Source organism: Lepidochelys olivacea (assembly GCF_965140295.1).
Source record: "Lepidochelys olivacea isolate rLepOli2 genome assembly, chromosome: 10".
NCBI classification, from domain to species: domain Eukaryota; kingdom Metazoa; phylum Chordata; order Testudines; family Cheloniidae; genus Lepidochelys; species Lepidochelys olivacea.
The window spans coordinates 37,375,240-37,389,794 of record NC_140420.1 but is presented as its reverse complement, the minus strand read 5'-3'; the positions used below and the strand labels follow the sequence as shown (position 1 = coordinate 37,389,794).

General features: G+C 50.2%; 1 protein-coding gene across 1 annotated transcript in view; it reads right to left on the bottom strand.

Moving 5' to 3' along the window:
* The window catches only part of NTN3 (netrin 3), a 90,047-nt gene extending 76,470 nt beyond the window's left edge, over window positions 1-13,577 (bottom strand). The window contains exon 1 of the mRNA XM_084641435.1: window positions 13,194-13,577. The gene's annotated coding sequence lies outside the window, so the exon portion shown is untranslated. The remainder of the gene's footprint in view (window positions 1-13,193) is intronic.
* Between the last annotated feature and the right edge of the window lie 978 nt (window positions 13,578-14,555).

Genomic DNA, 14,555 nt, shown 5'->3' with positions numbered 1-14,555 from the left:
CCCATCTGAGGCCAAGCACTCATTTCCCCAGCCTACAAACTCCCTTTAATCGCCCCCACTTAATAAGTCTTAAACACCCTGCTGAGTGTTGGGGCCAGCACACCCTGGATCGTCTGGCACCTTGGCCAGGGACTTCAATCCCCTTGGGGCTAATCCAGCAGCAGCCCAGACTCAGTACTCCCCAGTCCAATGCCAGCATCCACTATTTCAGAGCTCAGCTCAGGCCCAGACAGAATGAGGAGAGGAAAGCTGCAGGGAGAGAGAGAGAGAGAAGCCCTGCTGATCTCCCATCCCAAGCTCTGCCAGGAGGGGCAGGATGCTGCAGCTGCTCCTCTTCTGTCCAGTGTGCACTGGGAACTGTCCAGCAAAAGAGCACACGAGATCAGTGCTGAATCCTGATCTGAGGACACTGGAAAGCACCACCACCTGCTCTTCCTCTCCCTCCAAGCTGCTCGGAGAGCTAGATCCTCTTGGCAGAGGACAATACACGGAGGACAACCCAGCTCACTCCACCTCCTACCCAGCAGCAGAGAACCCCAGTGGTAACTCAGTGCAAAGAGGGTGCTTGGCGTTTACAGACTCCTTGCTCTCGGTGCAATGGGCTGTCATTCATTTCTTTCCTTCCTACAAACTAACAAGGCTGCTGCCATTGCACATGTTGCTCCTCTGTGTGCGTATGCCATTGCATCTGGTCTGCCTGCAGGGTGAGTTACACCACACCAGCTGTTTTGGGGACAGGGCAACATTATGGGGAGAGGAGATACAGCACTGGAAGGAAGCTCCTGTTTCTTCTATACTTTTCATTGCCTCTGAGCTCTTATGCCCTGCCCTGCTCTGATTTTGGACATTCCCTGGCCCCGATTCCAGGTTCAGTTCAACCTATTCCCAGACTAAGGGGAACCTACTTAAAAAATAACAAAGCACCAAAGAAGCTGGAGCTTTCCAAATGTGCCTTGCCCTGTCTCATGGAGAGACTCCCTTTCCAGCACACCTAGTTATCCCAAAGATAGAGAGCCCACCCTGTTATACTGTGGAGACCAATGTTCCCTCTAATTTTTAACAGGCCGTGTACGCAAAAAATTTCTTCCGTGCCGCCGCCGAAGCAAAAAAATAAATAAATAAAAGCTGCCGCCAAAGCCAGAGTGCGCACGGTGCTTCACCGTGTGCGCGGGGTTTAAGATCTGTGTGTGCAGTAAGATCTGGGAACAGTGCTAGAGACTCCAGCATATATACATTTAGCCCATCCTGTTCTCCTGGGCAGAGAGACCCTAACACACAGAGCTCCCCCATTATGCCATGGGCAGAGAGCCCAACCCAGAGACTTAGCACACTTAGCACTGTTATCCTATGTGCAGAGAGTCCAAACAACACACCCAGCTCCCCCGTTTTCTCAGTGGAGAGAGACTACCACACATGCCTCGTCTGTTTATGACACACAAGCATTCCACCACAACATCACCAAAAGACCCCAATGCAGAGAGGTCACCCTACAAGGCCCTGGAGAGCCCTCCTACATCTCACCCTATTATGCTTCAGTTATTTATTACATTCGGAATAGCTTCTAATAGCAAATTCCTGTGCAGAATTCATTTGTTCCCAGATGAGTTTATCAAAATTTAAATTTAACGCTCCTCAACGTATCTTGCATGAGCAAACGTGAACATGAGCAGCCAGGAGGAGACTGCTTTAAACCAGTGAGCGACCAGAGAGGTAGAACAGTTTTGTGCTTAAGGCACTGGCTAGCAACTCAAGAGCTGTGGGTTCAAATCCCTGAGTGACTTTGAGCAAGTTACTTAGCCTCTCAGTACTTCAGCTCCCGTTCTGTAAAACAGAGGTGAGAGTCATTTCTTTCTCCCAGCAGGAGCTGTCTCGCGTCTCTTTAGATTGTAAGCTTTTTGGGACAGGGCCATCTCTTCCTCTTTGTTTGCACAGTACCTAGCACAATGAGGCCCCAATCTCAGTGAGGAGCTACCATAATAATAATTTTAAAAAACCCAAACTTGCTAATATTTGCAAACCAGTACCCACCAGCAAACACATCAGTGTGCATTCTACTGCAAAGACACCTTCATGATTCCACAACTGCATCACCTGCTGGCAGAGTGGATTGATTTAAAATCAAGGCAATTTAAGTCAGCCATTTAAATCACCAAGTGGAAAGCCTCCATTTAAGTCATTAATCAACTTTTCCATTTGTGTTTCAGATAATTTTCTAAAGAAAGGTACTTTCGCATTGGTTGATATAACCATTAAACTATGTTGATTTACAGCTAAATAGAGCCTTTACATGAGATTTTTTACATCTTGTGGCAACCTATGAGGGTACACGATAACTATATGCATTTATTTAAGCAAGTATATAGCGTAATATTTTCAGATTCTTATTAATTGTACCTTGTTAGTGTGTTAGAAAATGGTAAATGATATATTGCTTATTTACCAGCCAGTTAATTTTTTGCTCATGATTAGTATCAGACTGCATTAGGATAGTAATTTAAACAGCATATCAAATGTAGTTGTGTTAAACAAAACAAGCCCTTAATTGATCTATTGTGCTGTTTATAAAGCTTGACCTCAAAAGTTAGAATCAGGAGGGAAAATCTCTCTTTATAATGAAAAGCAGCCTTTAACGCAAAGTTTTTGATAGCGGTTCATGGATTCAGCATATTTATTTTAATGTTTTAAGGGATTTTAAAATGTTTAGGCCTTAACATATTTTGTATTAAATTCAGATTTAATTTTAATCAGGTTTATTTTTGAAAGGAAAAATATTATAGTACTAGTGCAAAACCAGACCTCTGCTCTCCAGCCCATAGGTGCAAACAGCATAATCCCTGAGCCACTTATCTATGGCTCTGCATCGCAACGAAGATGGGGTCCACATGTTCACGAAGCAACCTAACGTGGTGATATAATCCAGGGGCGTGACCCATTTGGAAAAATCTCTGCCAAGGAGAAAGAGAGGCAAGAAGGAGGAATCCATAGTGAACAGTCAAAACCTTGATCTGCTGCTGAGATGATGCTGCATCTGGGAAGAGCTGAGCACCCTCATCTCCCATTGACTCTGATGGGAACTGACCCCACTTACACCAGGCTAACCTCAGCCTATGGAGAGTAAAATCAGAAGCCTGTTAAACCCCGTGTCAATGATAAAAACATATCCCCCAGTTCTGCTCACAGTCACACCAGCGTAAATCAACCTCTGCTGTACTGAAGTCACCCTGCTGTCAGACAGGAGTGAGACCAGGATCAGGTCCCTGGCTTGTAATGGGTTTTGGCAGCCTTTGGGATGGAATTAGCTCCCACCAATGTTTCTCCATCTGAAGCACACCATCCTGGAGCGTCTGGGCCATTTTCAGTCATTCCCGGAGCAATAGGCAGACACGCCACTCGTATTATGACAAGCCCTTTTGGCAGTAACTCTGGGAGATTCCATTCCCAAGGCTCAGTTTCCACAGCACTCCAAACTAAAGAGGCACGTCAAAGAGCCCAACTTAAAAAAACGGATCCGCTAGTGAGAGCTGAAAGAATAAACATAAGCACTAGGAACCAACAACGATTAATAATGGGCCCCAGCGGGTGCGACACAGCCCCACTGATTTCAATGGAGCTGTGCCCATCTACCCCAGCTGAGGATCTGGCCTGAGCTCTCACTATTAGTGACAGAAACATAAAAGCCCAGACTGTGGCTGATCCTTACACTGGCATGTAAGGGGGGTCACAACGAGCCACCCCCCCATTCTGTCCTCAGCCCAGCAGCCAGCTACAAGCGCACTGTGCCAGGGCTCCCGTTAGCAGCAGTGAGCTGTGGCCAGGGCCTGACCTTGGACCTTGGGCAGCAGAATGGCTCTCCAGGAGATAAACGTTTCTTGCCCGACTCTCTCATTTTATTGGCTTTCTGAGTCATGCTGAGTAAATATTTTCTCTCCCCTACAGAGGATCAGATGCTTCTGAGACTCACCCAGTGGAAGGGCTGGGGGGAGAGAGGCAGGACTGGGGCTGGAAGGCTTGGTGCCAAAACATTTGCTTCAGTTTTGGTTGCTGCTTCTGCCTCTCACTTGTGTCAAGCAATGAGCCAACACTTGCAGACTAATGTATCAATGTTGCAGAGGCCCCACATGAATGGAAATCATTATCACCATCCCATAGACAGAGACCACACACACACCACCCAGAACTCACCCCAGGACACCACTGAAAGAGATCTGGGGACTGTGGTATCTGCGGGCCTCACCTGCCTATTGCAGATCACGGCAGCTGCAATCTGCTCCATTTGATGCCTATTCAGCATGACCCACAGACTACTGGCAAGTTACCAGGGAGGCCCTTGGTGGGGAGAAAGTTTAGGGCAGCCCTCCCGCAGTTAACATGTCCAATGGAGACTCTGGAGGTTACACACAGTAGAAAGGACCTGAATGTGATCTCACTTATACCAATATACACTGTGAGTAACACCACCAGCTCCAGCAAGCACTTTTACTCCGCTAGCAGACAGGCTCTGAGTGAGACCTGAGTCAGAGCCTCTGAGGGCCGTGAGAGCACATCATTAACCCTTTACCAGGAGCAAGCCACCAGTGGATGTCTCGAAAGTGCCCTTTGAAGGCCTGAATTCCCACTACAGGTCCAGCTGGATATTTTCCTTGACTTGCTGTCCTAAACTGCCGTGCAGTGTTACTGCACACTGTTAAACAGGTGCCACGATCCACCCTTGAGGTGGCTGCATTTTAGTGATAAGTGAAGTGATTTCCCCTGCTAATTTATTTTTTGGAGCCTTGATAGGGTTTAAGGTTTAAAAGGAGGTATTACATTTTTACATTAGAAATCAGTGTGATTTTAATAATTAAGTAACTGTTCCATTAACACCTAAACACGTCGCCTCTTAAAACATTTTATAAACACTAACTGTGGATATCCTTACCCTGCATGTCTTAAGGGAGAGAATTTATGGGGCCAGATTTTCAGCCTGGCCTTAAATGGAATTTCTGTTTTACAACCACAGTTATGGGGGTATAAATAACTGCAAGATCAATGTGTGTCATTTAGATGTCTAACCATATGTCCACACTAGAGCTGGCTGGTGCAAAATTCCCACTTAAGGAGACATCTCTGCGCTAGCTCAGTCCAAGCTAGCATGCTAAAAATAAAAGTGTAGCTGTAGAGGTGTGAGTGGCCCAAGTGGCTAGCTGCCCTGAGTACCTCTGATCTTGGATAGAACTGTGCTCGGGGCAGCTAGCCCCATCCTGCTGCTCGTGGTGCCGTAGCTATGCTCTATGTGTTTGTCTACACTGCAGCTGGAAGCCAGTGTGCTAAAAATAACAGAGTAGCCGAGGGGAACCCAGGTGGCAGCTCAGGCTAGCCAACTGAGTATGTACCCAGGGGATCCAAGCAAGCTGATACTCAGGCAGCTAGCCCGAGCCACTGCCCATGCTACCCCAGCTACACTGCTATTTTTAGCACACCAGCTCAATCAACTGGGATGCAACATGGTGCTTAATTGTCTGACCGGACAGCTCGGTGCCCACAGACTGCAGGCGCAGACAAGCAACTTGTTTTTAAAGCTCTTTCCCTGTGGGTCAGATTTTCAAAGACAGGCGCAATGGATGAGCCAGCAAAAAAGCAAAAGAAGCCAAGCCACATTGGGACCTGCAAAGGACCTTATGAGGGCACCCAACAGGTTAGTGCAAAAGAGATCCTTTGTACATAACCCTATTGTGGGTCAGCAGAAGAATTTGAGCCCAGGACCTACAGCACCATCCTAGTTAAGCAAAAAGTGCAACTAAATTAGCAGACAGCAGCACTAGATGGTTATCCTCTAGGTGGGCCCACCACTAGAGCGGGGCACGACATACAACAGGCCAGTCTGTTACATGGCAGGTTTGGGGCCATCCTTGGAAAATGTGGCCATATCAGAGTTACTTTATAGGTAATGGGCGATTGTTAATCAAGACTAATTGAATTAGTGAAATCAGCCCAGAGTCTCAGAATTCCGAGATGGAAAAGAACTGTCAGATCACCAGCCATTCTACGCACCAGGATTGTTCCCCAAAGGGCAGTTTCTACCGTTTTTATATAGTGACCAGAATGAGAGTACAGTGCAGATAAAATGGATCTTTTTTCTCTTGGGGAAATGGGAAAATAAAGCTTCATTCCAGGGGATTTTCACAGGCCCCCTTTTCCAGCAGCTCTCCGGGGAAACACTTTTCCTTATTTGGAATTAGTTTGGAAATGGAAACTCTGGTCTCCCCTCCAGAAGTACTCCTTTGCTTGCCTGGCACACCCCCGGGGATTAGTTCCAAGGATCAGTGAGGGATGAGCTCGTTTGCAAGCTGCCCTTTGCTCCAGCGTAGAGCTACAATTGTCTGGAGAGGAAGGAGCACGTACGTGCTCTGTTACAGTGCAGCCAGGCCCAATGCCCTCCAACATGGAGATGCTCAATGACAATCAGCAAGAACATGTCCAGTGGCATTGGCGAGGAGCAGGGGACCCTTTCTAGAAACCTCAGTCACAAGGATGTCGGAATCGGGGGGGGGGGGGATTCAGATTAAACAAGAAATTGCAGATTAACAAATAGATTCAGAAAGAGCCCATCTCCCAAAGTCCAACTGTACTGGACAGGTGTGGGCACCATCCTGTCACCAGCAAACCCTAGTGCCAGGCATCCCCCTTCCCTGGCACCCAGTCACAGACCTCTGTGCCACGCAGCCTCTCACCCCAGCACCCAGTCATGGGCCATGCGGCACCTGACCCCAGCAACCAATTAGAAAAGCAGCTCTCTATAGACACCACTAGATCTGGTTAAACTATTCATTTAAAATAATATTGATTATTATTTCAACTCTGATTGCAGTTACAGAGCCCTGCCAAAGGGATCCCAACTCTAGGGGCTGTCTATATTATTCACAAGCATTTTCAACAACTGACTTTCAACCTCTGTGTTGTTTGCCAGCTTGTTCACTTTGACCATTCAGGATTAATTATCCACTATTTAGAAGAGATGATTGGTCACCTAGGCCTCATGATATTGATTCTGCACACTGATTGGATGACTGAAGGTTTTTAAAAAGAAGAAAATAACAGGTGAAGCAGGTGGGAAGTTGGTTCTGATGTTGAAGGGAGAGGGAAGGGATACCCTGGGGAGCAGGCTAGCAGCAGGTGAGGGGTGGAGGAGGGAGATTGGGGTCTGTAATGCGAGGGATAGGAGGTGTCCTTGTGTGGAAATGATTTAGATGTGAGAGCCTGGATGGAAGGGCAGCAGCATCAGAAAGATAATTAAAAAATAAGGAACGACATATAAACCATCCAAGCCTTCATATGAAGACTGCTGAACTTATGCTCCTTCTGCTTGGTTTAGATTGGAGACCATAGATGGGTGTCAGCTACTGGAGTATGCCCCATTAATAGGGTATGTCTGATACCAGAACATGCAGGAACTAGTCCATATAATGAGGGAGTCCTTTCTCTCTTGCTCCCACTTTGCTCCACTGAAACCCTTGGTGAGAAATCTGCAGATTCTGAACTCTTCATTGTATCGGGGCTCCCCTTAAGTGGTGATCCCTCTAATATGGGGGTCCAGCCTATTTCACCCATGAGTGCACTTCACTGCAGAACCGGCCCCTCTGCCCTCCCAACCCCTTTTTGGTGCTGCTTCCCGTGCATGTTTAGCCCAGCGTCAGCTGTGGAATGTTTCTGTCCCCAATCTACGAGCGGAATGTGCCAAGACCAAACTCAGCTCCGGCCACGGATAAATCATTCCATGTGTCGCCGGGATAAAAACACAACTGAGAAAAATGTAAAATGAAAGGAAAAACTCCACACAGCCCGTGGTGGGACCAACGTCTGGTTTGACATAAGGTGGCAACGCATATAACAGTTAAACCAAACTAGCAGGCGCTGGCCAAGGAGCTGTATGCCTGGGACACCACCGACAGTGTGGCTAGAAGAAAAGCTGGTGAGGTGCTCCAACAATATGCTGAGGAGGACCAGAAAGAGACAGAGCGAATGGCATTTCCAGCACACCCATGGGAGAGGGTTAATGGAATGATCAGTGTACACAGGGGAGGCTGCTAATGGCACATGCATAGCATGATGTGCTGTATGTCAATGGTGCTAATGAGGCTACTGGTGTTTCCTTATGTGCTCTGTCCCTCTGGCCCATTTTAAATTTAAATATCAGAAATCAATACAAAATATTTATATATAGACACACCAATTTTTTTGCTCTTGGATTTGGTCTGCTGATCATTCTGCTGATTCTCAGAGTAGAGTGGGTCTGGAGGCATCTGCTGTTCACTCCACAAAGCATACATGTATGGACGCACTCACTATAATGCAGGGAGAACATCCAAGAGAGCCTTCCCTGGAACAGGCATTCACAGCACTGGCCACTACAGTGCATTGTTGCAGACTAACGAGACAGTATTACGCAAGCTGTGTGAAACCACAGTGGCCCTACTAAGTACAGGTAACACCAAACAGAACTTTATGGTTTAAACTACATAGGCCAGATCCTGATCTCAGTTACACCAGAATAAGACATAACCAACTGCATGCAAATGAGTAGAATTACTCCCAATTTACATTTGTTTTTCAGAATCTGGCCTAATTTCTCAGAACTTGGCTTACATAAATTTCAGTCTTGACATGGGGGTGGGAGGAGGGGAGAAAGTCTTCCCTAAAGAGACCAGATTTCCTATGTTATCAAAAACAATGGAGAGAAATCCATAGAGGCCCAAACCTGAACAAAGACTGTCAAATATGCAGGGAGAGCTGCCAATGAATGGTTGCTTAAAAGCATTCCCATTATCATTAGGAAGCTGTTTTGCAGAGTTTTTAGTACCACAGGGAGAGAAAAGAACGGAAACTAGCGAGGTGACAATGGCCATCTTGCTTTTAACCCTGAGATTCTGCCAACTCGAGCTTTGCTCACTGGAACCCTAGGGTAAAAACCACACAGAAGGGCAGCTTGGGATGATTTAGATGTGCACACTGAAAAACTGATTCTATTTTAAGGAGTGACGTAGTCTGCTGCATTCACCGACTAGCTCATCACTCCAATGCTTACTTATGTGATTTCTCCCACTAACGACACTCAAGACCAACAGTAGCTCAAGAAGACACCTGGAGCCACTGTTCTTCCAGGAACGGAAAGCCGGGATAGTGCGGCTGTCCCGACACTAAACCATTTAGTAACGTCTAATGGTGCCCAACTTGTTGCTTTACATGACCTTAATCCTGGCCCAGCCATCCTAAACCCCTTCACACATTCCTGCCGCATTGTTCCACTCTGTCACGTGCTCTCAGGACTATCACTTGGTATGCAAAGGGCTTTATTACTGCTGATCCAATCCCGACTGCTGGGGCTGTGGGATTCTCACAGTTCTGCTGCAGAACTCCTATTGTTTTTGCCCCCATCCGGGAACAAAGTGATCTGGTTTCCATAAAGTTCCTTGTTGCCTTTTCATAACATGCCGGGCACAGATGTTTAAAATAGACTGGATGAATATTTAATATGTTATTAATAGACGACAGCTCTTGGCTGGCTTTGAAAGATAGCTCACGTATGGTATGGGGCGGCATATGACAACGGGTCCAGAAATCTATTTCACTCTGACATGGGGTTGATCTAATGTTTCTCCTTGGTTACTGGTAAGACATTTAACTCTCCTTGTGTCACATGGCTATGTATTGTGCTTGAGTGCAGGCCAAGTCTGTGAGACTTGGAATAGATTTAATAGATGGACTCACACTTTTACCATTGTGGGCAAGGCGGAATATGGAAAATGCTCTAGCGTCCTGTGCAGAACTTGGGGAGAGGTGGGAGGAGAATGAGGTGCTGAATGAACCCTGAGTACTAGCAGCTGCTTGCTAATGTAGTAATACTAAGCTCTCCTAGGATGCAGAACACAGGCCCCGCTCCAACAGCTGTACTGCTCTCAGGCCCTGGCACCAATGCTCCAAGAGCCGTACTCACCCAAAGACTGGACCCTCTAATGACTGTGAACCCCTGCCCTGACCCCTTCCCAGAAACTGAGCCCCCTGCTCTGAGACCTGTGTCCCCTCAGGTCCCAGAATCCCTGCCTGGAAGCCTGTATCGCCATAAGCTGTGAAACCTGCATCCCCCTGAGACCCCAGTATTCCCTGCACCAAGGCCTCTGTCATCTCAAGCCTGGCTCTGGGACTCACACATCTCTTAGGCCCTGGATCTACTTCATGCCTTGTAAAACCCAGCCCTGTGCCCAGCACTAGACCTGGACTCCTCTCAGTATGTGGGGCTCACATTCCGGACCCCACCCTCCCTTGGGCCCATGCTCAGAAACCTCCCCCTCGCCCCTTAAGTTGTGCTTGGGGATCTGTATTCCCCTCAGACCATAGTACCCTGCTCCAACCCTCCCCCAAACCTTGGTCTCTGGGACCTCCACACAGAGCTGGGCTCTTCAACATAAGCAAAAAAGCACGTCAGCTCCCTCTGTTTTATAAAGGGAATATTGCAGAAAAAAGGCAGTCCCTAAAGTTACCTTTGCGCTTGCATTCAACACTTATGTGGAGCCCCTGTCCCTGCATGTCGTTGGACTGGTACAGCTTTGTGCATGGACACTCTTAGGCCAGTTTAAACCTGGCTTAAAGCAGTTTAGTTTGCACTGCTAAATTCAGGGCTTGGCCACTGATGCTGGCATAGCTACTGATCACTTAGAGGTGTGAAAACACCCACCCCCCGGAGCGACACAGCTACCCCAAAAAGCGTAGTTGCAGCTGTGCCAGCAGAAGAATGCTTCTGTTGGCAGAGCTAATGTCCTTCAGGGAGGTGGTGTTCCTTCCCGTCGGTGTAGGCAGCACCTACACGAGGGGGCTATGCGGCCATAGGCTCTGGAAGAGAGACAGAGCCCTTGTCCACACTAGAAAAGTATTGCTGTCATAGCTGTATCCGCACAGGTAGATCACAACAAACCCTTCAAGCAGTTCAGACTGGCATACAAGCACTTCTACCGGGACAGCTTAGAGGAGTGCCCCAACAGACAGTGACTCCTGCCAAAGCTCTTCCTGCGCTGTTAGAAGTGCGTCCACACTAGAGTTGATACCAGCACAGCTATGTTGGTAAAATAAAAGTGACACCCCCCCTCTCCCGCAAACAACATAGTGATGCTGGTACAAGCTTAAGCCAGGCCTTGAAGGCACAAGATAACCTGAGGCCACGTCTACACTACAATAGCATGGCTAGGGCACCACAGAAGGAGCTTTTCTGTCACTTGTGGGAACTCTGCCTTCCTGAGTGATGGCAGCTGCGTTGGCAATACCATTCTTCTGCTGAGCGAGCGGCGTCTCCACCCGGATCGTGTTGGCAGAGCTACAACGCTGTGGATTTTCTCACCCCTGAGTGAGCTATGTCCACCTAACTTTTAAGTGTAGCCCAGGCCTGGTATAATGAGTTTTAAATGGCTATAAGAGAGTCTGCACATGGAAGTTGCGCTAGCTTAACTACTCTGATTTAACTTAGCAGTGCAAGTTCTGGGGCTAGACAAAACCTGCCCTGGGAGGAGAGGGCTTCCTTTGCATCTAACTTTACTTGGCATACTTCATTGGTGAGCAGCCACCCTGTGTCTGGCACTGGGTCTTCCTCCCTCAACCCATTCCACCCGCCACTGCCACAGGGCCAGATGGGCCAGGAGCTGCAGGCTGCACTGGAATTGGCTCTGGCCACCCCACTCTGCAAGCTATTGCCCAGGAAGAAAGATGCTTCTGTCCCATCTCCCCTGGGTGCCAGCCATGGGGACTTGGGGGAGGGAGCAGATATGGGATCAGGCAAACATATAAAGAAACCAAGCGCTTCAATGGCCCCCCACCAAACGTTTCCTCCCAATTTACATCCCATCCCCTGATCAGCTGACTTTTAGTCTCTCTCTCACATACACCTTCCTTCTTTACTCTGACAACTGAAATGCCCAGATCTCTGCCTTGCCCGCCCCCCGGCCCAGCTGCAGCGGGCTCCATCGGAGACGCCACCTGTCCCGAAGGCCTTTCCCTCGCCTACCCGTGGCGGAGGGGGAAGGCGCAGAGAGCAGCAGCAGGATGGGAGGGGAAGAGCCCTCAGGTCAGAGGCCGAGGGGCCTCTCCCAGCACCTGCCTCCCGCTGCTAGGACCCCGCCGCCGGGCCCTGCACTTGCAAAGGAAGCGAAAAGAGAACAAGCGGCCGAGCGCTGGGGAGGCTGCGGCTCGCCACGGAGCGGGCCCGGCTCAAGGCGAAGCTGGGGCCGGGGGAGAGGCAGCGAGGCCAGCGCCCCGGGCCCTTCCCCATCCCGGCTTAGAGCCAGCTCGAATACCGCAGCCCGGGAGCTGCCAGGGGCTCCTGGAGTCGGTGCTCCCCGCCCTCACCCCCGGGGCAGCGGGCCGCTGGAAGTCCCAGCACGGCGCGGCTGCTGCTCGCACGGAGCAGGACCCGCCAGCCAGGAGCTGTGTAGGAGGACGGGGCCGGTCCCTCGCCAGGCAGGCTCTGCCCGGGGTCCCGCATCCCCCCCGCCCCATCCCGGAATGCGGGGCTCTAGACCAGCCCAGCTGGCAGGGGCCAGCCCGTGTCCTCCCGCGCACAGCCCGGGGTGCCCCGTGTCCAGCCCCTGGCGGCTCTCCAGCGGGTCTGCATCCGGCAGAACCGGGCACCGCCTCCGGCTGCGGCCCAGTTCTCCGGACCGAATCCCGGAGCTCGCTGCCCCCCGCCCCCCCCGACTCTCTCTTTCACAAACTGGGCGGAAAGCGGAGCCTGTCACACGATCCCCAGCTCCGGGGAAGCAGCGCCTGGGAGACCGCCGGCTGCCAGAGCCCCGGCGCGTTAGCAAAGGAGCGGGGCGGGGGGAGACTGGTGAAAAGTTCCGTCTCTGCTGCGCTTGCGGGACGGGGCCGCGAACAGATCCCACAGGAAACCCGGGGGGAGCCCAGGAGAACAAGGGAGCAGAAAAAGCATCTAGGGCAAAGGAAAAGCGCATTGAGCGGGGTTTAACTTGGAAAGGGCGGAATTAGCAGGGGGTGCGCGCCCCAGATCGCTAGTAAGCGAAAGAAAAGGGCCCCCTCCCCCAAACAAGCGTCCAGGCATTGGGAAAGGACGGGAGACAGGACACAACCTCCCCCCAGCCCCAGGGACAAGATCTCTCCCCTCTCCTTAGAATGAGAAACACTGTCATAGACTCGTAGGGCTGGAAGCAACTTACTGGGAGCCCGGCAGGTAGACGGTTCCTGGTAACGCGCGGTTCCCAGCAGTGATGCAGCCGAAGGGGTGTAATTCCAGACGCCAAAGCCCTTTTACACAGACGCGAGTGTAAGATTTGTGCTTATTTATCTCGTGGGGAGGGGGGAGTAAAGCAAAGCCCAGCCCCCGCACGGTGTGGTCTGCAGCAGCCCCTCGCTTGGTCCTCGAATCCCTTGGCCGCTTCTCGGGGTTCTCCCAGCTCGCTGCACTCCTCCTCTCTCCTGGATCTCACTGAACTGCTGCTGGGAGGGACGAGAGCAAAAGGGAAGAGAGGGGAAAACATAGGCAAGAGGGAAAAAACTGAGCCCCAGCTGCTGCCTTGAAGCAGAGTAAAAAGGTTTCAATAAATCCAGGGGTTGAAAAGAAGGGAAAAGTCAACTCCCCGAGGAAATCAGAAGCAGATTTCAAGACATTTAATCACATGCAGGGAGGTGTGTGTGTGTGATGTGGCTTGCCTCCTCCCTCCTTCTCCAGCCCTCCCTCTGCTCTCCCTCTTCTGCTCTATTGAGAGCAGGGGCTGCCTAAGCCATCCCCATTGCAAGAAAAGACAGAGGGGAAGAGAGGAAATGTAAAGGAAATACAGGAGGAAAACAATGTCAAATGTATTTGGAGAGGAAGGGAACCAAGCCAGGCCAGAGAGCTGAAAAGGGAGGAGGATGGCAGAGGGGAAACAGAGGAGAGTGGGCCAGAATGCTCTAGGAGAGGGGGGATGCTAGCAGGAAAGCTCAACTGAGAAGAGGGAGGGTATAGCAAACAGAGCAGGGGCTAGGAGGGTGTATGGGAGTGGGAGAGTGCCTCACCTCCAGCTTCTTTGCAAAGGGTGAGAACAGGAAACTTTCCGCTTCACAGGCACTTGGGTTCTTGGAGGTTCTAGGAAATTGAAAAAGGAGGGGCGGGCCTGGGGGAGGCTGGGCTCAAGCTAAACACTGGGGCTGGAGGGGAAAGTGTCAGCAACGTCCAGGACTCTTAGCTCTCCTGTGTGGGGTGCTTTTCCCAAAGGAGCGGGGGGAGGGGCGGGGGCGGGAAGAAGAATGCTGTTACATAACTATCATGGTGCCAGAGGATGCTGCTGTGGCCTTTTCACTTTACACTGGTGACACTCACAGGGAAAGCCCTGGCAGGTTCTAGGAGTCCCCAAGTCTGGTTGCAGTCCCTGGGCACTGCAGTCATTAAGGCTGTTTCAGGGGCAGTGAAATGGCCTCAGAGACCTGGGTGATGTACACTGCTGGCCTAGGCCAGCATCAACAAAGGTGCATCCACAGACACCAGAAGCAAACTGTAGCCTTAGCTAGAGATTGTCTGATCTCATCTGCATATGCAAATA